This window comes from Peromyscus leucopus, chromosome 8b, assembly GCF_004664715.2.
Source record: "Peromyscus leucopus breed LL Stock chromosome 8b, UCI_PerLeu_2.1, whole genome shotgun sequence".
Lineage (NCBI taxonomy): Eukaryota > Metazoa > Chordata > Mammalia > Rodentia > Cricetidae > Peromyscus > Peromyscus leucopus.
This window is the reverse complement of record NC_051086.1, coordinates 38,965,954-38,993,516: the sequence shown is the minus strand read 5'-3', so window position 1 is coordinate 38,993,516 and position 27,563 is coordinate 38,965,954.

The following is a 27,563-nucleotide window of genomic DNA, read 5'->3' as shown; positions in this document are numbered from 1 at the left end:
TGTCATCCAAAGGAGCCCCATAGAAACCTCTGAACAGCCTAGGCCATTGCCAAGGCTACTGGCTGCTCTCTACAAATTTATGCTAAGTCCATATTTCTGAAGGCAACACCTGCAAAACTCATTGAACACAGATGTATCTTGCCATAGATCTAGTCCTAACTTCCTAAGCAATCACCACACTGATTTCCATATTGACTGTACAAACTTACACTCCTACCAGCAATGGATGAGTGTTCCCCTTTTCCCATATCCTCCCCAGCAGGAGCTGCCATTTGTTTTATTAATCTTGTTCATTATGACTGGTGTAAGATGAAATCTCAAAGGAGTTTTGATTTGCATTTCCCTGATGACTAAGAATATTGAACATTTAAATGTTTCTCAGCCATTTGTGTTTCAACTTTTGAGAGATTTCTGTTTAGTTCTGTACCCATTTTTTTAAACTGGGTTATTGGATGTTCAGTTTTTTTTGGGGGGTGGTTAATGGGGTTTTTTATGTTCAGGTTTTTTTTTTGTTCTTTATATATTTTAGGTATTAACCTGCTACCATATGTGTAATTGCTAAAAAAAATTTTCCCATTCTGTAGCCTGCTGCCTTGTCTGGATAATGGTATCCTTTTCCACATAGAAGCTTTTCAGTCTTGTGAGATCTCATTTATTAATTTTTGTAGTGCCTGTGCTATCTGTGTCCTGTTCAGAAAGGTTTTTTTTTTCCTGTGCCAATAAGCTCAAGACTTTCCACCACTTCTCTTTTCTGTCAGATTCAGGGAATATGGCGGTGTGTTGAAGTCCTTGATATATTTGAAGTTTGGTCTTTGTGCACATTGGTAAATATGGATCTATTTGCATTCTTCTACATGCAGCCTTACAGTTTTATCAGCACTATTTGTTGAAGATGCTGTTTTTTTTCTGTGTGTATTTCTGGTTTCTTGGTCAAAATCAGGTGTCCATAGGTGTGTAGACTTATCTCTGGATCTTCAATTTGATACCATTGATCAAAGTGTCTGTTTTTATGCCAATACTGCACTGTATTATTACTATAGCACTGTAGTACAACCTGGGATCATAGGTGGCAATACCTCCAGCAGTTCTTGTATCATTCAGGACTATTTTAACTATCCTGGGGTTTTGTGTTTCTATGTGAGGCTAAAATTGTCCTTTCAATTTCTGTGAAGAATTATGTTGACATTTTGATGGGGATTGTGTTGAATCTAAAGACTGTTTTAGTAGGATGATCATTTTCACAATGTTAATCCTACCAATATATGAACATAGGTGATCTTTCCATTTTCTAATGTCTTCTTCAATTTCTTTTTTTAATGACCTAAAATTTTTTTTATTATACAAGTATTTCACTTGCATGGTTATAATTAACAACCCCTAAGGCTATTGTGAAAGGTATTATTTCTCTGATTTCTTTCTCAGTCTCAGTCTATTTTCCATATGTATATAAGAAGGTTTTTGTGTGTTAACTTTGTATCCAGCTACTTTGTTGAAAGTGTTCATTAGCTGTAGGAGTTTCCTGGTGGAGTTTTTAGGGTCATTTATGTATACTGCATTATTAGCTGGGTTGTGCAGTGCTAAGGATCAAACCCACATTGGCTCAGGCCAACGTGAAGTCGGGCAAACCAATAGATGACGGAAATGGCAACTTGTTAGTTAACAGGCTGAATTAAATGGACAGAAAGGAGGGAAAGAATCGAGCAAATGAAATGACAGCTCAAAGTCTCCAAAAACTCACACAGAAAATGAAAGCAAATAGATTCACTGCCACAAGAAGAGCAGGATATGTAAGAGTCCTATGAACTCTGGCCTGACCCCTCTGTGGAAGATATTGGGGTGAGGGGACCAAAGAGTGTTATTTCCATGATAACTCAACAAAGCACACTGTTGGTGTCATGGTCCATGTTTTGTCAACTAGGCATAAGCTGGAATCATATAGGAGAAGGGGCTTTTGGTTGAGAAAATGCCTCTGAAAGATTCACCTATGGACAAATGTGTGGAATATTTTATTGATTGATTATTGATGTGAGAGGGCCAAATGCGGGTGGTGCCCCCCCAGGCAGGTGGACCTGAGGTATATGAGAAAATGAGCTGAGGATGCTATAGGGAGCAAACCAGTAAGCAGTGTTTCTTCCTGGCCCCGGCTTTAGTTCCTGCCTTCAAGTTCCTGCTTCTAGGTTCCTGCTCTGATTTCCCTTAGTGGCAGAGTGTGACCTGAGAGTTGTAAACGGAAATGAATTTTCTCTTCTTCAAGTTGCTTTCTGTCATCATGTTATCATTGTGATAGATACCCTAAGACAGTTGGGTACTAGGCTCATGACAGAAGAGGGAATTGATGGCAAAGATGACTTTGGGTGTAGACATAAGATGATGCTTTGGGAGGAGTAGACAAATAAGATACTGTTAGCCAGTGCTCAGACAGGACAGAAACATAATTTTGGGATTCCGATTTTGAACCTAAACTTCCATTCCCTTCCCATGAATAGCCTTTACACAGGATACTAGACTTTCTAGATGAGAATTTTGACCATAAAACAGCAATAATTCATGTCAGCTTCCAGACTCCGGGGGTGGAGGGAAGGTCTTCAGGCAAGGGTAATTTCTGCTCCAGGCAGGTGAGTGCTTGGGTTTGCTAGGTGGTGCTGGGGTTGGAAAGAGGGTATCATCCTTTGAGATGCAGGTGCACTGGCAGGGCGGACCACTTGTGTAGTCTTGCTAAATGTAGTCCGTGCCTGACTCTGTCAGCATCCTGGGGCCATGAAGCCGAGCCTTTTAGGAAGTAGAAAAGTAAATCTAAAGACTCTGGTCAAGAGAAGCCAGACATTTTAAGCGGTATGTGTGCAAGTATACATCTCCCCAGGCCTTAGAAAATAAGAGAAATCCTTCATTTATACATTCCTACCTAAACTCAAGCCATTGTGTTTTGAAGACAGTGCAGCATCTTGCCCGCAGCCTCAGAAATAGAAGGCATCTTGTATGGTAACTGCCTCCACAGGAAATGTTAGCTTGCAGGGTGTAGGCCTGCATCACAGGGACCAGCTCATATTTTTCTACCTGCAAGGGAAAACACAGGGAGAAGGAAGATGCTTGTCTGTTAAACTGTTACAACACGAACACTGAGTACTGCATTAAAAATCTTACAGAAATTCTTTGTGGAACTCTGAACACTCAGTTGAGGACAGTCCAGAATCTTCCCTCCCCAGAGAAGTTAATGTCCTTGTCCGTGAGAAGAGGATAGAACTGCGATACAACAATGGCCTACTTTATTAAATGTTCCTATGATTTTACCCAGTTTTCAGTCAGGACTTACTCTCAATTGGATTATCATTCTTGAACAATTTGGTTGAAAGATAACATCTACTCAGGGAGGTAGAGCCTTTCTTGGGAAGAGAACATAAGGTGGTGATTGTTTAGGAACTAGACCGCTGCTCACTCTTTAAATACCTTAGGCATGAGTGGGCTCTCCTTCCATGTCTGAGCATAGTGATTTGTATACTTCAGCATACAAGCTCTGCCTCTCAGTCTAGAGGAATTTCCATTCTTCCTTCGTAAGCTTGGTCGGCAGTGTCTCAGCAGTCACACGGAATCCAAACAGCACAGCTATTTTTCCTGCAGATCATTGCATAATTGCTGGTTAATGAGCTTTGTGAGAAGAAAGAGCGTGAGCAAAACCAGAGCGACTCTATTTGTCTGCTCCGGGTCGGCGGGCGCCTGGAGTGTGTTTTCTTAGAGAAATTGGCTGTATGCATTTGCTTTCATTTGTATTTTTGTTGCCGTTATTATTCAAATCACCTCCTGCTTCTCCAGCGAAGTTAAAAATGTTTCATGTTTTTAAAATGCCTTGTAATATCTCTGGGGGATAGCAGTGCACAGCCCTTCTCATTTACTTTTTTATTTATTTTTAAGAAAGGAACTATAGAACTGTTGACTGGCATGGGTAAGATGGTTCTTTTCACTGAAAACTCTCGAATCTGAGGTCCCTTCTGAGCACTGTATTTGGGGATAGAAGAATCTGGATCTGACTTAGGATGTGCCTTCTCCTGTTGGTGATGGACAGAGTCAGGGGTGGAAAGATCCAGAAGCTCTGCAATGCTTCCCAAACCCATGTCCACAGCTGGGTTGCTACGTTAAATAAAGTTCAGGCAGCCCAAATATCAAGAAGTCTTTCAAAATGCATAGATTTCCTAGCCTTTCTTCTCAAGCTCCACCAGACTTTTCCAGAATGAGACTCTAGAACTGCTTTATTATTTTTAACATGTGTTTATTTATTTATTTGTTTGTTTGTTTTCTTGTTTATTTATTTTTCCCAGTCCAGAGCACAGTTTCCCTTCCCTCTTTTCCCAGTCTCAACTCTCACCCTATCCCCACCCTGCCCATCCACTCCTCCTCCTTTCTCTTCAGAAAAGGGTGGGCCTCCCATGCATATCAGCCAGCCACGGCGCATCAAGTTGCGTAAGATGGTAAGACTAGGCACCTCCTCTCCTGTAAAGGCTGGGAGAGAAGGGGCCCAAAAGCAGGTAACAGAGTCAGAGCAGTCCCTGCTCCCACTGTTAGGAGCCCCACAAGAAGACCAAGCTACACAACTGCAACACATATGCAGAGGGCCTAGGTCAGTCCCATGCAGGCTCCATGGTTGTCTGTTCAGTCTTTATGAGGCCAAGTTAGTTGGTTCTGTGGCTTTTCTTTTGGAGTCCTTGGCCCTCTGATTCCCATAATCCTTCCTCCCCTCTTTCATGGGATTTTCTGAGGTCTGCCCAATGTTTGGCTGTGGGTTCTGCATCTGTTTCTATCAGTTGCTGGGTGAAGCCTCTCTGATGACTATTGGGCTAGGCCACCATCTATAATCTATGAGTACAGCAAAATATAATTAGGAATCATTTTATTAAATTTGTTTTTGGAAGTCATGTTAGGTGCTATCCTACGACCTTGGGCTGTCCAGCCTCTGGGTCCTGGCCCTGTAGGCAATGCCAGGGGTGGGCTCTCTCTTATATGGGTCTCAAGCTGGACCAGTCATGCTTGGCCACTCCCAAATTTTCTGTGCCACCTGTACCCCAGAATATCTTGCAGGCAGGGCAAATTGCAGGTCGAAGGTTATGTGGTTGGTTTGGGTCCCAACCCCTCTGCAGGAAGTCTTTCCTGGTTACAGGAAGATGGCCAATTCAGTCTCCATATCTCTCCTTGCTAGGAGTCTTAGCTAGGGCCACCCTCACAGATTCCTGGGAGTTTCCATTGCACTAGGTTTCTAGCTCATCCCAGATATACTCTGATTTCAGTTGCCTTTCCCAGAACTCTCTCCCTCCAACCTCCCCTGACCTGATCCCTTCTGTTCTCACGATCCACACTCGAATTGAGACCTCTCCCCGCATCTGCCTGTGATGTCTATTCTATTTCCCCTTGACAGTGAGATTCATGTATCCTGTCTTTAGCCTTCTTGCTGCTTAGCTTCTTTGGGCCTGTGAATTGTAGCATGGTTATCCTTTACTTTATAGCTAACAGCCACCTATAAGTGAGTACATACCCTGTTGTCTTTCTAGGTCTGGGTTACCTCACTCAGGATGATCTTTTCTAGTTTCACCCATTTGCTGGGAAATTTCATGATTCCATTGTTTTTAACAGATAAGTAATACTCCATTGTGTAAATGTACCACATTTTCTTTATTCATTCTTCAGTTGATACACACTTGAGTTGTTTGTAGGTTCTGGCTATTACAGATAAAGCTGCTATGAATATAGTTGAGCAAGTGTCCTTGTGGTATGGTGGAGCATCCTTTGGGCATGTACCCAGAAGTGGTATAGCTGGGTTTTGAAGCAGATTGATTGCTAATTTTCTGAGAAACTGCTACATTGATTTCCAAAGTAGCTGTGCAAGTTTGCACTCCCACCAGCAATGAAGGAGTGTTTCCCTTGCTCCACATCCTCGTTTATTGTTGATGTGTAGCATTCATGCATGTATGTGGCTATGCATGTGCCACAGTGAGCATGTGGAGATCAGAGGACAACATGCAGTAGTCAGGTTCTCTCCTTTTACTACGTGGGTCCCAGGAATCCAACTCAGATTGTTAAGTTTAGCTGAAAGTGCCTTTACCACAGAGACATCTTGCTGGCCCAAGAACTGGGTTTATATGAAGCAGGCAGGAAGTGTTTAATATTCAAGTATGGAAGTTTGGGAAATGCTAAGTTGTCCCTTATTTGTTTGATGCCTGAAGAATCTCCCTCCTCAGCAGCTCTCATATCAGGGTCATTGTGGAAGCAATGTTGCTTAGATTTGAACGTCAACTCTATGACTTACTGTATACCCTTAGACAGAATACCTGGCATCTTTGACCCACATGGGTAGAAGGAGGACCTGACTACCACATGTTTTCTTCTGACCTCCACATGCTCACTGTGGCACACATACAGCTACATACTTGAGTTGATATCTGAAGGGATTCTAGCCAGCTTGAGTATGGCAGGCATGGCTCTGGCAGGCCTTGCCCTTTTCCACTGTTCCCTCTGCTTTGCTAAAATACATTAGATTACATCCCTAAAGCTAGCCACCAAGGCCTATTCCCTTATTTGGCCACTTCCTTCTCCTGAGGCTGACTACCAAGGTCCAGCTATCAAAGTATTGAAGTCCAGCAATCAAAAGCCCCCTTTGGTTGTCCTAATTAACATGCCCAATAAAAATGAACACACCTCATCCTAAAACAGGGTTTCCCCTTTTACCTTTATAAACCGCCATTTTCCTATGTGCCATGTCTGTCTCCTCTATCCAGAGGCAGTCCATGTCTTCTGAGACAAATACTCCTTCCCCTTGTTTCCCTCCCCTTCTCTCTGGTCCTTTATTTCCTGTCTTTATCTCTTATTCCCTGCTCTCTGTCCTTCTGGGCCAAATAAACCTCCTTTGTGCTGAGAACTTGGTCTTGGAGTTCCTGAGCTGATATTTTTGCTTTTAATAATTCTGTCAAAAGAACAGATAGCTATTTAGGAAAATGCCTGACCCCAGACATCAATGCTCCTGCATTATTTCTTTTTCTTTTTTTAAAATAAATTTTGTTTTTATTACGATATTTTCTATTCATTTTATATACCAACCACAGATCCCCCTTTCCTCTGTCCTTAGGTTGCCTTTGTCAGGCATTTTTGTCAAGACATAAGAAAAATAAATAATGTGCATTTTTTGTTTTTCTTAGGAAGTAGGGTGTGGTGGTTTGAGTGAGAATGGTCCTTGTAGACTCATATGTCTGAATACTTGGTTGCCAATTGGTGGAACTATTTGTGAAGGATTAGGAGGTGTGGCCTTATTAGAGGAGGTACATCATTAGGGCTGTGCTTGGCGGTGTCAAAAGACTGCCATTATTTTAAGTTAGCTCTCTTTAACTCCTGGTTGTATCTCAAGATATGAACTTTCAACTGGTGCTCCAGCACTATGTCTGCCTGCCTGCTGCCATGTTCCCTGCCGTGATGGTCATGATCTCTAACCTGAAACTGTGAGCCCCAAACTAAAGGTTTTCTCTTATCAGTTGCCTCAGCCATGGTGTTTTAGCACAGCCATAGAAAAGTAACTAACAAAGAAATGTTTTGGCTTTCTCTCATCTTTTGAAGGTACAGTCTACCTACCAAGTTGACAATGGAGCTTCTTAGCCTTGAGCAAGTAGGTAAATCCCTGGAGAGTTTAACAATGAAGAACCTGATTTGGGTCTAGTTTGAAGTCAACTCTCTTCTTGTCTAACCAGTCAGATACCAGCTGACTCTGAGGCCACTGACCAGAGGCTACGCTTCCTGAGACCAGACACTCTTCACCAGTCTTTCTGCAATTATTCAATTTATTCAAATTATTCCTTTAGTCCTGTAAAATGAGACTGTCTCTGAAGGTAGATTATGAAATTTCTATCATGACTACTATACAACTCATATATGACCTTTCTTTTCTGCCTTAGCTCTAAACAAAACAAAACAAAAACTGCCCTCTTCTCCCCTCACCCCTGACCCTGAAAACATCTGTAGCACCACATTGTTTCAGAAGGCCACTATCCCTGAGAAGTTTCTGGGCTGCGTTTACTTCTCTTTAGAGACATGATGATGTAGGGCACTGAGGATGAGTGGTGATCAGATAAATGTAGCTGAAAAACATCCATCTGGGACAGCTCTTACTTACCTTGGTCCTCGTCATCTTACTTTCATGGAGAGACCAGCTCAGCACATGAGCCTGACATCAGAACTGGGAATGACTGGTCCCTCCCACCTTCTGCTGGAGTTTACCACCCCAGTTATGTGTTGTTCCAGAAAGCTAGCAGTAATGGGGACTTGAGTAGGAAAAGCAAATCAATATAGGGTATTTATACGTTACAATTTATTTCTTCACCTCTACTGGGACATTGAACCCAGGGACACATATGTGTTAAGTAAATGCTCTACATCTAAACCATCTCCCTCCTAGCCTGATTTTTTACTTTGATGCAGGGTCTCATTAAGTTTCCCAGCCTAGCCTTGAATTTATAGCTCATTTCAGTCTTACACTTGCAATCCTTCTACCTTTGCCTGCTGAATATCTGGAACTTCAGGCTTATGCTATCAAGTCCAACTATATTTGCCTTCTTTACTTTTTAAAAATATCTTTTATTTAATCTAAACTTGTTTTATATATATACATATATAGATAAATATATATATATGACAAATATTTAAAGGAAAGAATTCCATATCATGCTATTTAATATTTGCAGATTTCCTGTAATTTTATTGTTGGTATATGTGTATATATAATTTAAAAGAAAATAATTAATAGTGGAATGCAGCATATAAAAATCGCCACTCTTGTTCAGAAATAGTGGAATATAGGTCTTATGCAGGTAGCCACAGCTACACAAGACTCAAACTAGATTAAGCCAGTTAAAAAATTCCATCATGGATATGGGGGTGGCTTCCAATGCCCTTCCCCAATTGAGGAGATGTTACTGTTGGTAGTTTCTGGGAGGAGGAGATGCTCCATGCCCAAGTGAACAACCCACACATCTATGCATATATGGGCATATGGGCAGCACTAATTAGACTCAGTGAATCATTATAAACAAAGCAAGAGAGAACACGAAGTTGGGGGAGATGTGTTGGAGTGGCTGGGGTAGTTGGCGTGTAAAGTGGGGGTTTTAAATGATCAATACACATTGTGTCAGTATACATTGTACACATTTTTAAAGAATAATAAAATATTGCATGTTATCTTTTTCCTATAACCAGCTTGTAACAGCTTTAAACATAAACATCTACTATGAATCCATCCTGCTCAGTGTTCAATACTGTGTTTAAAATGGGAATATTAACATGTTTGTATGTGCTCTCTCAATTCCCACTGCTGCTCGCTTAGTTATACGATTCTTTCATGACTTGAGGCAAGGTTCGGTACGGTGCGTATTCTTTCAATGACTACTCACATCGATTCGTAATATCCTTGGGCAAACCTTCCACAGCTAGATTCCCAAGAACAAGGCGCCTGATGAAAGAGCAGGCTCAGCAGCTGCATGTGAGCGTGTGTCTTTGTGTCTGTGCCAGTTCACGGTACCCATGTGTTTTGTCTCCTTCCAGTGTGACAGATGAGAACTGTTACTGCATTATTTGCTTTACACGACTGAGGTGCTTACTCTTGTTCTATTAGCATTTTTATGTTATCATCCATAAATGGTTACAGTGTGATCTTTTTCTGTTTGCCTTACTGGTTTTCATTCTGCACAGTTTGTCGTGACAAAAAAAAAAATCTTTTTAAAATTTTGTTCATGATGTTTGCCTTCTCCTGTTGCTGACCCTGGACATACCACCTTTTCGGTTACCTGCTGATGTTTCATTCAAATGTTTATCAAATTTTATTTTTTGCTCTTAACTACTGAGCTTTCTCTACAACCCTGAAGATATGTTTCATTCCATGATTTTATATATTTTTAACTTAATTTTTGAGAACTTCATGAACACTGCATTTACATCACGCTCACCCCTCCCTCCCTCCAGCTCCTCCCTGTGCCCCATCTCCCTGCCTGATTCATGACCTGTTCTTTAATTGTTATTATTACATATGTATACATTTGTAACACACAAGTATATGGGGGGCCATACAAGTACATACAACCTAATGATTCCATTTAGCACTGCTTTTATGTGCATGTGTCCAGGACTGATCACTTGAGGTGGGACATCCTATGTAGGAACTGGTTCCTAGAGAAAATTGATGCTTTCTCTGTCTGTAGCCATTGATCACCAGTAGCTCTTCATCTATACAGTGTGGCATTTACCTTGATGATGCTGGCACATCAATTAACTGTCATTATGCTGTTCTTGTTCAAGCGGTCATCTTGTTGAGAGATGGTGGGTATGTTTCCCCTGACATGTGTCAGGGACACTATCTAGCAGCAGACATCTGCTCTTTTAGTTACAGTTTCTGCATCTAATGTCTATAAATCCCTCTTACCCTGAAATCATGTAAACAAGTTGATCCAGCTCATTTCACAGTTTCTTCTTAGCATTAACTATTCAATCAATTCACAGTTATTTTAAGATATTTGTTGAGACAGAGATGTAACTTGCCTTCATTTAACCAGCTATCTTTATACGATTTATTGAAAATCCATCCTTTACTGTTTTAAAATGTCACATTTATCTTGCACCAATTTCTGTTACATTCTTGGATCTGCTTCTGGGATACCACTCCTGTTTGAGTATTCTGCTTCCATTAGCAGATTTCTTTCTTTCTGAGGGAAGGTGTCACGTAGCTCAGGTTGGCCTCAAACTCACTATTAGGCAAGGATGACTTTGAACTTCTGATCTTCTTGCCTTCCTCTGCATCCTGAGTGCTGGGATGGCAGGCATGTGCCACAATGACCGGTTTATGTAGTGCTAGGGGTCAACCTCCAGGGCTCTGTGCATGACCAGCAGGCACTCTGAAGACTGAACCACATCCCCAGTCCCCATTGGTGCAGTTTCATAACTGAACAATCACACACATCTCAACACCTGGCGCTGTGTCACCACTATGGTGCCCTCTTGGGAGTTTCCTCAGGTTTCCTGTCTTGAGCCTTGTGTTCAGCTCCACAGAAAGCAGGGTTTCTAACTGAGATGAATGGGTCAGTTTTAACAATCAAGCTGTGAGAAAACAAAAACTCCAACTTAAAAACTTTGTAGGTTTTTCACCTCTGTAATCACGTCTCTCATAAAATATTTAAATATCTCTTACACATTTCCAGGTCAAAACATGCCCTGTGTTTTGTTATTAGGAAGAGGACTTTCAAATATTTCTTTTATTTTCAGTTGAGTGTCTGTGCATCTGTGTGTACACACACATGTGTGCAGAGGCCCCTGGAGGCCAGATTTGGGTGATAGAGCCATTGGAACTGGAGCTACAACGGGCTGTGAGCTGCTGGGTGTGGGTGCTGGGAAGGGGAAACAGGTCCTTTGGAAATACAAGTGGTTTTCACAGCATAGTCATCTCTCCAGCCCCTAGAAATAGGGTTTTCAAAAAGCACATTTCTAATTTGATTTTGCAAAATCCCCAGCCAATTGTTGGCTCTTCATAAGTAGTCAGTCATCTTGCCAAGCACTGCTAAGATTTAATAAGCATTCCATTTTCTCTTAGAATCTTGAGGCAAACCACCTTGTTCTCATTATTTTTTTTTCAGTTAATGACTTTCAATCCTGTCCCTCTCAATATTGTTTGTGTTTTATTCCATGTGTCTTATATGATTTGTGTCCTGTTTAATGCTCAGAATGCTCAGAGCTTTCTAATGATAACATCATATGTGTTTACAGATGTGTATATGTGTGTGAACATTTGTGTGTGTGTGCACAGATACAGGTGTGAGTATGCCACAAGTCATTCTCTGGTGTTATTCCTCAGTTGCCACCCCCCTTGGGTCTCACTGATTCAGCTAGGCCCTATGTCCAGTGAGTTCCAGAGTTCCTCCTGCCTCTGCCTCTTCATCAGTGGAGTTACAAGTTTGTGCCATGCATCACATTCTGGTTTTTGCATGGGTTCTGGGCATCAAACTCAGGACCTCGTGCCCCACAGAGCAGATGCTTTACACACTGAGCTATCTCCCAAGCCCTAGATAACATCATTTCACTTTCAAATTTAGTTGGAATAGCATATTTTTGCCCTGATTGGCAATAGATTTTAGGTAGATTTTTATTTCCAGGATAAGGTGATGGCATTTTTCACAGATTAGCAAGGCTTTTAGTGGTAATATGTATTTAATTTTCCTCTCCTGGATGAGTATTTCTCTTGTGTCTATTTATGAGTAAGTTGCTATAGGAAGGCTTCTGAATGTTGCACCCTTGGTGCTTGCCTGGATAATAATTTCTGTTTGCTCACGGTAAGTTATTCCTTTAAAATGGCATTAAATTAAGTTAGTTTTCAATTTATTTTGTATTTCCATGTCTTGCTGAAAAATGATATTGATGTTTTTCTGGCTTTTCGCCCCTCTGCCTTTGTTCAGTTTTATTCTGAGAGTTACATTGCCTTGGGAGGAACAGTTTGGAAATTTTCTTCCTTTAGCTGATGGCTTTGAGGGTGTTGTGGGTAGTCCAATATTATGTCGACAGTATCATCTCCCTCACCTGTCCTGTCTACCCCATCTACTCTCTATGCCTCCCTACATTCCTCTCTCTATACCTCCCTTCATTCACCCTCTGTAGACCTCCCTCTATTTACTCTCTGTAGGCCTCCCTCCATTTACTCTCTGTGCCTCCCTCCATCCACTCTCTATGCCTCCCTCCACTCACTCTCTATATCTCCCTCCATTCACTCTCTATGCCTCCCTTAATTCACTCTCTGTACCTCCCTCCATTCACTCTCTATGCCTCCCTCCACTCACTCTCTATGCCTCCCTCCATCCACTCTCTGTGCCTCTCTCCATTCACTCTCTCTATGCTTCCTCCATTCACTCTCTATGCCTCCCTCCATTCACTCTCTGTACCTCCCTCCATCCACTCTCTGTGCCTCTCTCCATTCACTCTCTCTATGCTTCCTCCATTCACTCTCTATGCCTCCCTCCATTCACTCTCTATGCCTCCCCCGATTTGCTCTCTCTATGCTGAGCCCAGTTATGCAGCAGCCCAGGAGACACTTGCTGTATTTCTCTGATTTGTTCCTTCCTATCTGAACCATGGTAGCCTTGAGAATGTTCAGCTAATCTCATCTGTTCCCTCCTTTCCCATGTGAGTTTTGGGCAGTGCCTTGCTGTCTTTGTGTTTCTATATCACAGCTATCTAAATGTACAAGGAAAATGAAATGAACACACCAAGAAACACACTTGACTGCAGTCCTGTGGGATGATTGGGAGAACCCTCATCCTGTCCGGGAAAGTGGTGGTGGAAATGGAGGAGTGGGTGAGCAAAGGAGCCCTGGCATCATTGGTTTCTTCTTTGAGGGAGTGTCGATGACCAAATGAATCAAGAAGGCATTCACATGCAGGCTTCATCAGAATGTTTTTAGGGACTGGAGAGACAAGAGAAATGTTTTGGGAGACAAAGAACTCAGAAGTAGGACAACGTGTTTCAAACAGAAGAAAGGCCTTTCTGGTAGAATTACAATACATTCTCGAGTTCTTTACTTAGAAATAAAGCACCAACATGCCATATGGAAAACTGCTGGTATTAGAAAAATACCATTTGTTAATTGTTTTTTGCCTCTTGTCTCATTGTGAATGAGAAAATATAGATAAGAGCTTGTCTACTTGTATGCATGATAAATTATGGATCAGCTTGTCCATCTCTCATTCTGATATGCTCTGTATTTTCCCTAAAAAAAAAAAATCTAATTAACCATAATGCAGTCAATCCTTCCCTTTCCTCCACTGCTAGGAAAGAAAATATTCTGTGATAGATTGTGTGTGTGTGTGTGTGTGTGTGTGTGTGTGTGTGTGTGTGTGTGTGAGATTTGAATAAGAATACAGAAGGAATATACAGGAAACTAAATGCAGGCCTCTGGTCCCTGCCCATACTCATAGGCACACTGTGTCCTTCAGCCACATCTTCAGGGTGGCTGGATATCCAAATGTGTCAAGTAGGAAAGAGTTCACATACAGATAAGGAAGCTTAAGGATGGGCCTTTCTTGGTTTAAGAACTTGAATGAAGAGCTGTTAGAATCACTCAGAAACAAAGCTTGCCAAGACTGAAGAGAGTTGGCAGTACCAGTGACCTTAGGCATGCCATTCAGAGATGACTGCCACTGCTGAAGATGCTTGGACTCTGAAGTTAAATGCATAGGAGTCTAATTCTCCTCCAGGTCACTGGAGCGAAACTTGTTTGCTGCTGGCAGATAGCTGGTGTGGGGCGTGAGCTACTCCCCTGTGCTATAGAGAGCCTCAGCATCTAGAGGGATGTGTTATGTGGGCTGGGATAGCCTAATGTCGGTAGCTCTGTATAAGAAAGTCTTGAAGATGGTAAAGGCAGGTGAGCTCTTCAAAGCCATCAAGCTGATGTGAAACAGGACCAGAATTACCATGCAGTGTCCTCTTCAGTACACTGTGCTAGAGAAACTATTGGGAGGACCTGGGACATTGAATCATCTTGGAAGTTCTTTCCAGTTCTGACCCAGATCCAGGAGTGCTTCACACTGCACTAGATGATCTGTATGCCCCTCAGACCCTTTGAGGAATTACTGAAGGAAAATCTTCTAGAAACACTACATGAAGAAAATTGGATGCCACTATTCTAGTCCATAGGCAGTTTGCTCTCTGACCCCAGCTTGTGCTTGGTGGCATTCTGACACTGGTGGGGAACTAATTGGCCATGTAATTGTGATCCCTGCTGTGACCTGCACAAGCTGTTCTTATTCATAGGAGCCCCTAATCCTTTTCCAAATGCACATTTCAATTTGCTTCAATAATATCCTGCGTTAGCGGAGTACTTGGTATGGTAAAGGAATTCTTTCAATCTGCTCTAAATTTAGACTGCTAATTTCACTCACTGTCCCCCTTCAGGACAGGTGATAGAAACAGAAGCAGCCATAGCCAAGCATTTCATTCAGGTTCTTCTCTGGGGTCACAGGACACAGCTCTCTTCTCTTGCGGAAGAGACAGTCTCTTTGTCCTTGCCTGGACTTCTCCTTGGGGCACCTCCCAGTCATTCTGTTTATTTCTACAGGAATCCAATAGACCTAGCGACATTGCTCAGGCTCAAAGAAAGAACAAATGTAGATAAGACTCTTGTCTGCAAGTGTCTGGAGAGGTGTCCGGATGAGGGCCAAGATTCACCTTAAATAGTTCAGCAATTTACACCACCAGCCTCACATGAAAAAGCCTATGCTGCACTCATTAGAAGGTAGAGGCTGTGTTCAAGAGAGTTGTCTGTCTAGGAAGCCATCACTTCAGAATGGAGTAAATTTCACCTTGTGTGGAAGCCCCTTGAGTGAAGCTGTGAAGCCCTAAGTGAGGATCTTTCCACTCCAAGCTCACATCTGGGTGACTCCTTGTGGGCTATTTTCTTTCTTTCCCTTCCACTGATTTTTTTTTTTGACATAAATAAAAACAATCACCTTTTGGAGAACCCTGTGGGCCCAGGAGTTTGAACTCGAACCCCGGGTCTTTAGGCTTGAATGCAGGCACTTTCTCATTCACTGAGCCATCTTGCTGGTCTAAATTTGCTTTAAATTGACATGTATACACAACTGTGAAGTACAACATGTGTTCCTATTTAAGCATACACGGTGAAATGATCAGTCACACAATTAGTGTGTTCATCATCACAATCATTAGCTATTTCTTTAAGGTACGATTATTCAAAATCTCCCCTTCCATCTGTGTTAAAACACAAAATAGACATGATCAGCTGTGATCATCCTGTTAGGTGCTAGAGCATTTGAGCTCATAAGTACTGATGAATGGCAATTGTGTACCCATTGACCAACCTCTCTCCATCCACCTCCTCACTCTTTTCCCTCCAGGGCTTTTGATAACCTTTGTCCCACTCTCATTTTCTATGAGAATAAACCATTTTAGATTGTACAGATGAGTGATAGCATGAAATACTTGGCATTCTGTTTCTGGCTCCTGTTACTTAGCATAATGCCCTCCAGGCTCAGCCAAGTTGCTGGAAATGATAGAATTTCAGCTTTTTATGGAATGATACTATTCTATTGTGTGTCTAAACCACACGCTTCTTCCACATTTATGCATTAATGAATTGATTCTTCCATGTCTTGGCTGTCACGAAGGGTGCTCTGGTACACTGGGGGGTGGGGACAGATGTCCCTCCAACATTCTGATTTCAATTTGGATCAGGCACTTGTAAGAATACCTGAATATACTCTGAATACTTCATTGTGGAGTTTCAGATCATAGGATGGTCTATTTCTAGATTTATGTTTTGAGGGAACTCCATCTTCTATAATACTTGTGTTAATTTATATACCTGTATCTACCAACATTGTGCACAAAGCCCTCCCTCCATATCTTCTTAGGATTGTACCAGGAAGAGGATTGTGGGGCCTAGCATGTGTGTAAAAGAAATAGTGCTGTGATTGACTGGTGATGTCTACATCTCATGTGAAAGAGTGGGGGCCAGCAGGTCTGGTATTTCTGGCCATTTCCTCTCCCAGCCTTGCTCTTCTTTCCTCACATAAATGACTACTCACAGGAATAACCATTGCCTCTCTTTCTTTGGCTTGTGATCTATAATTTCATTCTCTCAGAATGTTAGATTACATAGCTTTAAATTTGGATCCTTGTTAGAGAGAATTGTGGGGAATGTGGTATGAGAGTTATCTGCTCAGATACAGAATCTAGGATTGATAACTAGTGTGATTTTTCAAAACAATTCACCTCAATCATAATTATCCCATACTTATCAACCCTGTGTCTCTTAGAGGGGTTTTCCTTGTAGGGGAGGATATTTACAGAATGCCAAGCTATAGTCAAGACTATATCTTTTCTCTGATGAAGAGGTCTGGGTGCAGAAATAGCAAATAATTTTGGTCCTATGTTATAATCCTTATGTTTCAGTATGGCTGCTATTGTGCTGTGCTGAAAAAGAGTCCAAGGCTTTTTCTACTCTTAGCAGAGAAAAACACCATGGTCTAGAACTAGTGTTTGACATAGCCAGGGTCAGTTTAAGATTTCAATGGACATTTTTATGCAACTGTATTCTCAGTCCTTTTGGTTGGAATGTGCCTATGCCAGACCAGAGAGGTCTAAAAAAAATAACCACTACACTGCCAGGACCCTCCCAAGACCCTTATCTTTCTCTACCCTGCCTGGACCCTCCCAAGACCTTTATCTTTCCATAGTGTGGTATCCAATCATACAACCCCAAATATCTGTCCTTAGAGAATAATCTCATAAAATATTCTGAGGATGGCAAGAACCACCACTCATTTTCCCCATCTTTGGAAGTTGATGCTGTTCTGCATGGTCCATGAAGGATGGGTTGTGGTATAGTGATAGGCCTATGGATAATATACCAGGAGGCCTATGGTCTTGCATTCACTCTACCTACTGTTCTGAATGGTGTTCTCAGTTCCTAATGAAGAAGAGTGAAGAAAGGTGGCTTTTACAAATCTTCAGGATAGGAGGTCGGAGTGGTGGTTTGTATGGGTAATCCCGCCTTCAGATCAGAGGGCAGATCCATCCCCCTATCATGTTACTGTTATAGCTGTACCTGTGAATTCTTGAGTTGATTTTGTAGAAATACTCATTTCAGCATCTCAGTGGATAAGAAAATAATGAAAATGGTTCCACTGAGAAACAGAAACTCACAGAAACTCTTCCTCTCTCCGCTGTTCTCCGTCCCTTCCAATGGGTCTTCTATCTGCTAAGTCTGTGAAGCCAAAGGCAGATTATTTCCTGTGAAACTGAGGGCAAGGAACATAGTGTTCTATACCACTTCCTGAATTCCACATTCGCAGGGCTCTGTGGATCACATGCTTTGTTGTGGTTTCAGTGGAAAATGTCCCCCATAGACTCCTGCGTTTGAACACTTGTTTCCCAGCTGGAAGCATGGGTTTGGAAAGGCTGTGGAACCTTTAAGAGGTGGGGCCTCACAGGAAGAAGTAGAAGGTCTTGGAAATGGGAAGATGCATAGAAAATTCAGAGTCCCATCCCAATTCACGTTAACTCATTTCTTCCTGACTGCCGATGCACTATGACTATGCTTCTGCTGCCTGGCCTTCCCTACGATGATGGAGGTGTTCCTCAAACTATTAGGCAGAACAAATCCTTCCTCCTTGAAATTGTGACTTATCTGGCATTTTATCCCAGCAACGAGACAAGCAACTAATACAGGAAGGAAGAACGTCTGCTTCCAATACTGAGCTTCCTGTGGTTGCTGGGACCCCTGTTCTGACCTGCAAACCCTGGTACACGTAAGGAAGTGGAAACTCAGTTGGAAAGGTCTTCTTCCAGTCAGATGGTACATTAGAGCTTAGCTAGGACTAGAACCCAGGTCCTCAGAGATGTTTCCCCATGGTGGGTGGTTAAGTTATTTTCAACAAATGGTCTCAATCATTTGATTGAAGCACATGTTCCAGAAAACCACTATTTTATCACAAGACATTGTTCAGCGTAGTGACATAAAGCAGATACATCTCAGTGTCTGTCAATTTGGGGGTTCAGGGTCACAGATGGAAGCATCAAGGCCTGTTTTCTTTGCTGTATAGGTCTGATTTCCAGATGCTCCCCAGACATTGCATTTGGACTGCTCTGGGACTGAGCTACAGGGTCTCCTTGCAGGATGGATTCTCAGATCATGTATCTAGATTCTGGGCTGGGATAACTGAAGAGGTATCAGCCTGGGCTATTTACCACAGCACTTCTGGGTGGCCTCTCCAGCTTAACAGGTAGAGAGAAGTGTGGTTTCTTCCAAGTTGTCTCAGGGCTCCATGAGTGAGTACTGCTAGTGACAGGCAGAGACAGTGTAGCTGCTTGCAACTTTCTCTTGATGAGTCAGAAAACAGCATTTCAGCTGCTTTCAGTGTTTGTCAAATTTTCACTAAAATTTAAGTTCTTAAAGTGAGATTCTACCTTTCAATTCAGGGAACTTTCAACATGATTTTAAACCTGCCTGGGCAAGTTATCACCTAGTCAGTGTGATGGGTTGATAAAACTGTGAAGATTTTTTTTCTATGCTGAGGTATGTTCCAGGAGACAGGTTTAAACAAAACAAACAAAAAAAATACAGTTAGAATTTGCTGACAGCAGTAAAAGAAGTAGGTGGTAGGGTGTCATGGCTGATGCTGCATGAAGAAGAATAGAATGCCAGGATGAAATAGGATGTTTTCTGTTGCTGTTCCTGGGGAGACATGCACAAATGTCCACTTACTCCATACAGGGAACTGAAAACTGAACTTAAAAAAGAAAGAAAAAGGAAAGCAAAGGACATGCTTGCTCTTAGGTGTGGTGGAGGAGAAAATTTTATGGTAGACAAAATGAGAGTACAGCCAGAGGCAGACACATCTGGGAGAATCTAGAGTGGAAATGACCAGACTGAGCTAGGCCATGTGGGGAGATGAGGAGGGGAAGGGAAAGGGGAGAGAGGGGAACCAGGTGCATCAGCCAGGAGGTCAAAGGTCTGAAAGAGGAGGGCAGTCAAAATGTCTGGATTATATAGGAAAGAGCATCTGGGGGAAGGGCAGCCCAGCCCCTAGACTGCAGAGTTTAGGGTAGAGGGTCCTGGGATATGCAAGCCATACCCTGTAACAGGTAGGGACTGAGGGATTTTGGTAGAACTTGGAGGTCCCTACTGTTAGAAGCACCTCAGCATTTGAAACTAGGTTTGAAACTTAACAATTACAGATCAAAATAACTGTATAACCAAAATCTAACTTAATGAACCAATTAGCTTATTGGGGTTACTTACAGGAGGACTGGTGAGGGATTACTTATTGGAAAATAGATGACTCAGGGCCAGCTGTGTCATTGGAGATGCACCCCAACATGGGTCATGACGCACAGAAGCTGCAATCCTAGAGATCTCTGCACAACTTGGAGATAGCTTGGAAGGTATAAGGGTCTCCTTTAAGCAGGTTAGCTAGCCAAGTCTCCTCCCCAGCAGTTGTTACTGCTTCTATAACTTAGGTTGCTGTAGGGGAGATAGCTTGTGCATCTGTTCAATTTTAGGGACTTCCTGAGACTTTTGATTTGTTTACTTCCTAAGTGTCAGCAAGTTTTCTTTTAGAACACCCTATGTCTCAAGGAACTTACCTCCAGAATGTGATTTGTAGCTTGGGGAAAATTGATACACAACATCCTGTATAGTCAAGAAAGTTTTCCCTGAGGAGGTAATATTTACATTGATATTTCAAGGATAAGAAACAGCATGGAAAGCCCAGGACAAAACACTATGGGAAGAAAGGGAAGTGCACAGACTTTGGGGTTGCAACAAATAAGCAAACAATAAAGAGGCTGGCATGGGACAGTGCTGGGAAAGCAAACATGAAATAATTTGGCAAAGACAAGGGGTGGACTCTGTTCTTTCCAATTAACACAAGAGTGATCAGACATTGTGAGGGGCTTTTCACAATGCTTCTGTGTCCTGGATGCTCACAAGGGAGTTAGCAATGGTCCAGTCAGGAAGACTGAGTTAGGATGATGCATAAAGGAAGAAGGTATAATATATAATATCTTAGAAGAGTAGACACTTCTAATTATTTTTAAAATAAATATAATGAAAGAAACTGAAGCCAACTCCAAAATTTGAGCTTGACTGTGCAGATCAGGTTGATAAGATGGGCTCATCTTTTTGTTAATGTCAAGAAGTCAAGCCCTAAATTTATGTGTGTTGTATGATTGCTCCTGGGGAGATATGAGCAAAGGTCCATTCATCATATATAAGATACTAACATAGACTCAATTTGCAGGCTGCTCCACTAAAGAGACTAACTTGGAGGACAGGCTTGTGAGTCTTGTCTCTTTCATAGCTTCAAAAGCTCTGCAAGGTCCATTAGCTTCCTTCCCCTTAAGACTCACCCCCCACCCCACCCCCCACACGCACACACTTCAGGAATGAATATTTCAAACCAGAAGAAATGTTCCAATTTGTAGGAAGGAGCTACACAAGAATGGCTGCAAAATCCTTGACTAAAACTTATGTGAACCACTTGATGTCCATTATGTCTGTAACTGTTCAGAAGTGGGTTAGAGTCCATGTTTTTATTAAAGACCCACTTTTTTCCAAGTCCCCATTTCTCTCTAGTTATCTCAGTGACACTTCCTTTTTGGTGGCAATCAGTTGCTCATGATAACCAAGGCTGTGACCTTCATTGTCCAATTTCTCCAAAGAGAGATGAGGCAAGAAGAAAACCAGACTGAAACAGAAGAATAATTCCTAAGCACAGTGAGGTCTTCTATTTGGGATAGATGGAGTCATGTCTGAAGCAAAATACCAGATCTCCAGGAATGGCCATGGTGGCTTCTACTGGAGCAAGTGATAATTAGAGACACTTTAAGTCAAAAGAGAAGTATGACAGGATGAAAGGAAGTGGACTTCTCTGTAGAAGAGGTAGATGTATGGTTCTTGCTTAACAAGCACTGTCGAGCTGGGGAGATAACTCAGCTTGTAAAGTTCTCACTGAAATCACAAGGACCTGAGTTCAGATCCCCAGCTCCCACATGAAAAAGCCACGTGTGACAGTGAGCATTTGTCATCCCAGCACCAGGAAGAGAAAGGGGACAGGAGGATCCCTGTGGCTTCCTGTCTAGCTAGCCTAGCCAAATCCGTGAGCTCAATGAAAGAGACCTTATCTCAGAAATATTATGTAGGAAGTGACTGAGCAATACAATCAACTTCAACATGTTATTACCTGAATATGGACACATGTGGCTGCACATGAGTGTATACACACACACACACACACACACACACACACACACACACACACACACCATTGAAAAGACTTATCCAGGGACATCTGGACCTAGAAGAGAATTGTCTTTTTGTAAAAGAATGCCTTTCTTATAAGGATTTCAGATCCTGGTCAGACATGATTGTGATGATGGACATTTAATGGACCATTGAACAGCTTATAGGCAGTACTTGTTGTGTAATGGGAGTTCAGCTCATCTCCTCTTGAGAATTCCAGTGCAGCTATGTGTTCAAATTGAAAGTTTCTGGTCCTCCAAGAACCAGTTCTAGATTCTAGGTGTTTCAGACTCTCTGACACAGGAACATGAGGTCCAAGGTATGCAGAAGTACATCACTGTGTTCAGTGCCTGAAGAAAACTTTGTATTATGAATTCATATTTGGGAATACAAAGGAGCAGTCTCCTTCAATGCTTGCAATACCTGCTGCTTTCCTTATTGAAGAATGAATGAGGACATTTTCACAGGCCTCAGTAGCCATTGCTCTCAAGACATGGTACTCTGTGGAAAGAGGGGGCTATTATTTTATTCCTAGTGGTTGAGGTTGGGGACTTCTTAGAAACCAGACTGAAGTCCTCACCTAGTGTTTCTGGGTTCCTGGCACTCTCAAAGAAAGAATTTAAAGAATGAGGCAAAGTGAGGAATCAGGACCAAGTTTTATTACAGAGCATAAGAATATTCAAGAAGTATGGGATTCTCAGTAGTCATATCCTGGGCTTGGATAGTTTGTTAAATGAGCAAATTTTAATGGAGGGAAGATTATTCATGAGCAGACGGGAGGGCACAGGGAACACCAGGGATAGGTCAGAAGTCTTTAGGAATAAGTTTTACTCTTTGGTCCTTTTATGGTGTTCTTCACAGTGATATGGTATCAGAGGCATGATGGCAGAGGACAGTTCTGCAAAGATGATGGTCTGGAGAGGTGCCATTATAATGAGAAAAGGGACAATCAGCTACCATTTTGGGGAGCCATGTTGGGACACAGCTGTCTTTGAGAGGTTTTATGTTTTAGCGTTTGAACAGTCACATGATGTCCAGCTGGAATACAATCCAATGATTGTATTACATCAGTAACCTCTATGGTTATTCCTTCCTTTTTTCTTCCTATGACTATGTTACCCAGTCCAGTGCCAACTTCTGCTATAGTCTAGATGTTTCCCAGGGGCTCATGTGTTTAAATAGTTGGTCCCTAGCTGGGGACATGGTTATGGAACCTTTAGGAGGTAGAGCCTAGCTGAAGGGAGTTAGTCTCTGACCAATACGATATGGAACCTAGTTGAAGAGAGTTGGTCTCTCACTGTTAGGATATGGAGCCTAGTTGGAGGGAGTTAATCTCTGACTGTTAGGATATGGAGCCTAGTTGGAGGGAGTTGGTCTCTGACTTAGAATATGGAGCCTAGTTGGAAGGAGTAAGTCTCTGGCTGTTAGGATATGGAGCCTAGTTGGAGGGAGTGGGTCTCCGGGACTGGACCTTGAGCTTTATAGCCCAATGCTCCTGCCCTGTCTCTACATTCTGTTCCAGCTCTGCTAGTGTCTACTTCCTGTTTCAGACCCAATTTCTGCCCAAGCCTCGCATCTTGTTTTACACCTGCTTCCTGATTTGCTCCTGCTTCCCGGTTCAGCCCTGATTCCTGTACCGACAAGTGAAAATGCTAGTCTACACTCCTGTTCCAGTGGGACTGTAGCCTCAGTCCACGAGCCACACTAAATTCTGTCTCCTTTTTATTGTTTCTCATCGACTGTTCAGTCAGAGCAAAGAGAAAAACACCCTCCAGGCCTTTGCAGCTCTTCAGAGCACTGATGTTCACACCTCTGCTTTCCTAGACACTGTAGTCACTCAGGTTATCCTACGGGGGCATCACTAGTCATTGCTCATGGAAGCCATTCCTTTATAACTGAGGACTGCTGGCGACAAGGAATCACAGCTCTGGAGTGAGAGCTGAGTATGAACATGAGACATGCCCAAGCTACTGTGGAGGAGTTTGTACTCGTCATCCTAAATTAGTTACTATAGGAACAAAAAGCCCTTTTCCTGTGACCGCTAAGAGTTTATTGTCATTTTTTAAGATGATACAGATTTCTAAGTTCTAACCTTCCATGTCACTCATTACCCAGGCTTCATGTTTCTTCTAATGAGCACATTGATAAAATTCTGTTAAAAAAAGAAATTAAATGAACTACATTATATACTTGTATGATAATGTTCTTATGAGACCCAATGCTATGTCAAAAAAAAATAAAGCAATAAAATAATGAATAAATAATGTTTGGGGATATACAATGTATACATATATATACATATATATACATATATACATATATATGTGTGTATATATATATACATATATATGTATATATATGTGTGTGTGTGTGTGTGTATTAAAACAAAACAGGACCTGTGATGGCTAATATTGCCAATATGATAAGACCTAGAGTCAGCAAGGAGGCAAATCTCTGGGCATCTTGTGAAAGAGTTTCTAGAGTGTGTTCACTGTGGTGGAAAGACCCACCTCACAGGTTGGCAGCACCATTGCCTTGCAGGGGTCCAAGGCTAAGTCAAAAGAAGAGGCATGTTGAGTTTCAGCATCCCTATCTTTCTGTTTCCAGAGGTATACCATGGCACTCTAACCTCTCAGAGTATGAACCAAATACATACTCCCTTTTTAGCAAGTTGCTTGTCTGATATCTTCTCACAGAAGTGAGAAAAGCTAGTAACACACTACATAAATCAGTATAACTTGTCAAAGTTAATAGGGAAAATACTTACAATTTTAAAGATTGGGCCAGCAAGATGGCTTAGCAGGTAATGGTACTTGCTGCCAAACCTTGTGACTTGAGATCAATCCCAGGGACCAACGTGGTGGAAGGAGAGAACTGACTCCTGCAAGTTGTTCTCTGACCTTCACCTTGGCATGTTCATGGTACCCACACATATGTACCCAGAAAACCAAAACTAAAAATGTGACTTAAAAATTAAGATACAAAAATTACTTAAGGACTGAATGAAAGTATTTGGGCGCAGTAAAGAAACCAAAACAAATTCTCTGTGGGGAAAAAGTAAAGTCTAATCCAAACTTCCAAGGCTGTCTCCTGGGAAAGCAAGGAAAAGCAACAGGGGGGGATTTCCAGGGTTAAATGAGAACAGGAGAAAGGCGGCTTGTGAACTGGGACTAAGGGAGTAGAGGCTAACATTGACCTTGACAAGTTAACAGGCACCACAGTCATAAGTTAATGGAAAAGCCATATGTTCCTCTTTCCAGACACAAGAAGAATGATGTCCTTTTTAGCAACCAAGAAATTTCTTCAGGCCCCTGAGGAAATGGGGGATTTTGTCTAAATGCCCAACTTTGGGAATAGGGAATTTCTTGGGGCACCAGACAAGGAGTAAAGTTACTAGGAACTAGAGTCATCATGTCACATCACCTTTCCGACTGTCCACATCCACATTACAGGCTTGATCATCTCACTTCTCATTTTATCCATATCTAAGATCATGGGGACTCAAAGCAGAACTCACCAAGCGCACAAGGACATCAATGTTGGAAGTGAGGATGGCAGAGAAAGGTCACTGTGAGGCACGCCAGAAACAGCAAAGAATTCAAAAGGAAAGTATGGTCACGATTTGGGTAGGCAACTGAGCCTTTAGACTTCAGCAAGTATGGCTGTGCTTACTTCTTTTTTTGTTTGTTTGTTTTTTTGTTTTTTGAGACAGGGTTTCTCTGTGTAGCTTTGCGCCTTTCCTGGAACTCACTTGGTAGCCCAGGCTGGCCTCGAACTCACAGAGATCCGCCTGCCTCTGCCTCCCGAGTGCTGGGATTAAAGGTGTGCATCACCACCACCCGGCTGTGCTTACTTCTTAACAGAAAGAAAATGTTTTGTTGCTTGTCTGTTGTGAGATGAGATCTCATTATGTAGCCTAGGCTGGACTCAACCTTGAGATCCCCATTTCCTCAGCTTCCCAAGTGCTGAGGGATTTTTCTCCTTCTGCCATTTAGGTCCTGGGGCATCAAACTCAGGCCATCAGATGTGGCAGCAAGCCCCTTTACTGGCTTAGCCATCTCACCAACCTGGTGCATTTTTAACACTACTATTTCACCTTTTTACTGGTTGTAAAATGTTGGCTGGATTTCAACACAATTTTTCAAAAGAAACACTGCAGTATCTAATGGAATGCATACTTCAAGTTTAAGAATGGCCCTAGCTTCTGTAGTCGTAAAGGACTGGCAAAACTAGTAGCTGAGGTTTGAAAAGCTGGGTTGACCCTGAGCTATGGCCAAAGCATTTACTGTCTTTCATGGAAATATTAGGGAATCACTGTGATTGAACAAGTATTTTTAGGCATTGCTCTTTTATCCATGCTTCTATCAGTTATTTCTCTGTTGCTATGAGAAAATTCTCTCACAAATAGCTACTCAGGAAGGAAAGGGATCAATATGGCTAGCGTCTTCAAGGGGATAGAGTCCATCACAGTGAAGAAGGTCTGGCAGCAGGAGCGTGAGGCCAGCTTAGAAGCTGGGCAGCTGACTGGTCATATTTCTTTCACACTCAGGAAGCAAAGAGAAAGAACAGGAAGTAGTTTCAGGTTATGAATCCTCAGAGGTCCCCCCTGGTAGCATACTTCTTCTAGCAAGGCTCCAGCTCTTCAAGGTTCCTTAACTCCTCAGACGGAACCACCAGCTCAGGACAAAGTGTTCAGACATGAGCCTGTGGTAAACATTTCTCATCCAAACCACCACACAACAGGGTTGGTTAACAAGAAAATCTCTCCTCACTGTGTTTGAAGTTGTAAACAGATGGAACTTGGTGAGAATTCACAGGTGATTGTCTCATGCTAACCACTTTATTGAGGCTCCTATATTCATTATCATTTAATTTCAGCACCTGTGATGTGAGTAATAATTACTGACACCATCTTGTAGAACTTGAACTAGCCAAAGTCTCTGGACCTCTGAGCATCCCAAGGGTACCCCCTTACCATTTTGCCACATCACCTTTCTGCATGTTTTCCCTTGTCTTGAAGTCAATCAAATTCCTCTTACAGCATGAGGCCTGGACAGAACCCACAGAGCTCAATTGAGCCAATCTTGCCATCCCCAGGCTCAGCACACCAGGTACTTTTACCAGTGGGTTCTGACAGCAATAATTAACATCCTTTCTGAGGCAGAGTTGAGAGAGGGCAGTGTATAACAACCAGAGCCGTGAGTGTGCTGCTGGCTTCCTCTGGATAAAGTAATTGCCACATTTAAGTTTGCAGGAGGAGGCATCCCTAGGGAAATGGGAATTAAAAGGGAAGGGTGGTAGGAGGGGGCTGGCTGCTGAAGGAAAGGAAAGGTTTAATTATAGTGCGCGCTGCTCGTTAGGAGCTGGGACAATACGCTAATTTCTTCTTGTTTCTAACTATGTTTGTGAAGCTTGTGCCAAGATATCAGTGAAATTCTAACCACTTCTAGATTTGGTAGAGAATAAAGAGTCAGAGAGGATTGGGAGGAGCAAGGGATGACATCCAGGAGAGGGACTCAGGATCTAGTTTGTGGTGAAAGTCAGTCTTTCTTTTAAAAAGGTTTTTAAAGATGTTGTTTATTTTTAGTTCATGTGTACAGGTGTTTTGCCTCCAAGTATGTCTGTGTACCATGTATATGCATTGCCCATGGCTGCCAGGAGAGCGTGCCAGATCACCTGGAACTATAGCTGCGGATGTCTGTGAGTCATCATGTGGGTGCTGGGAATTAAACCCCAGTCCTCTACC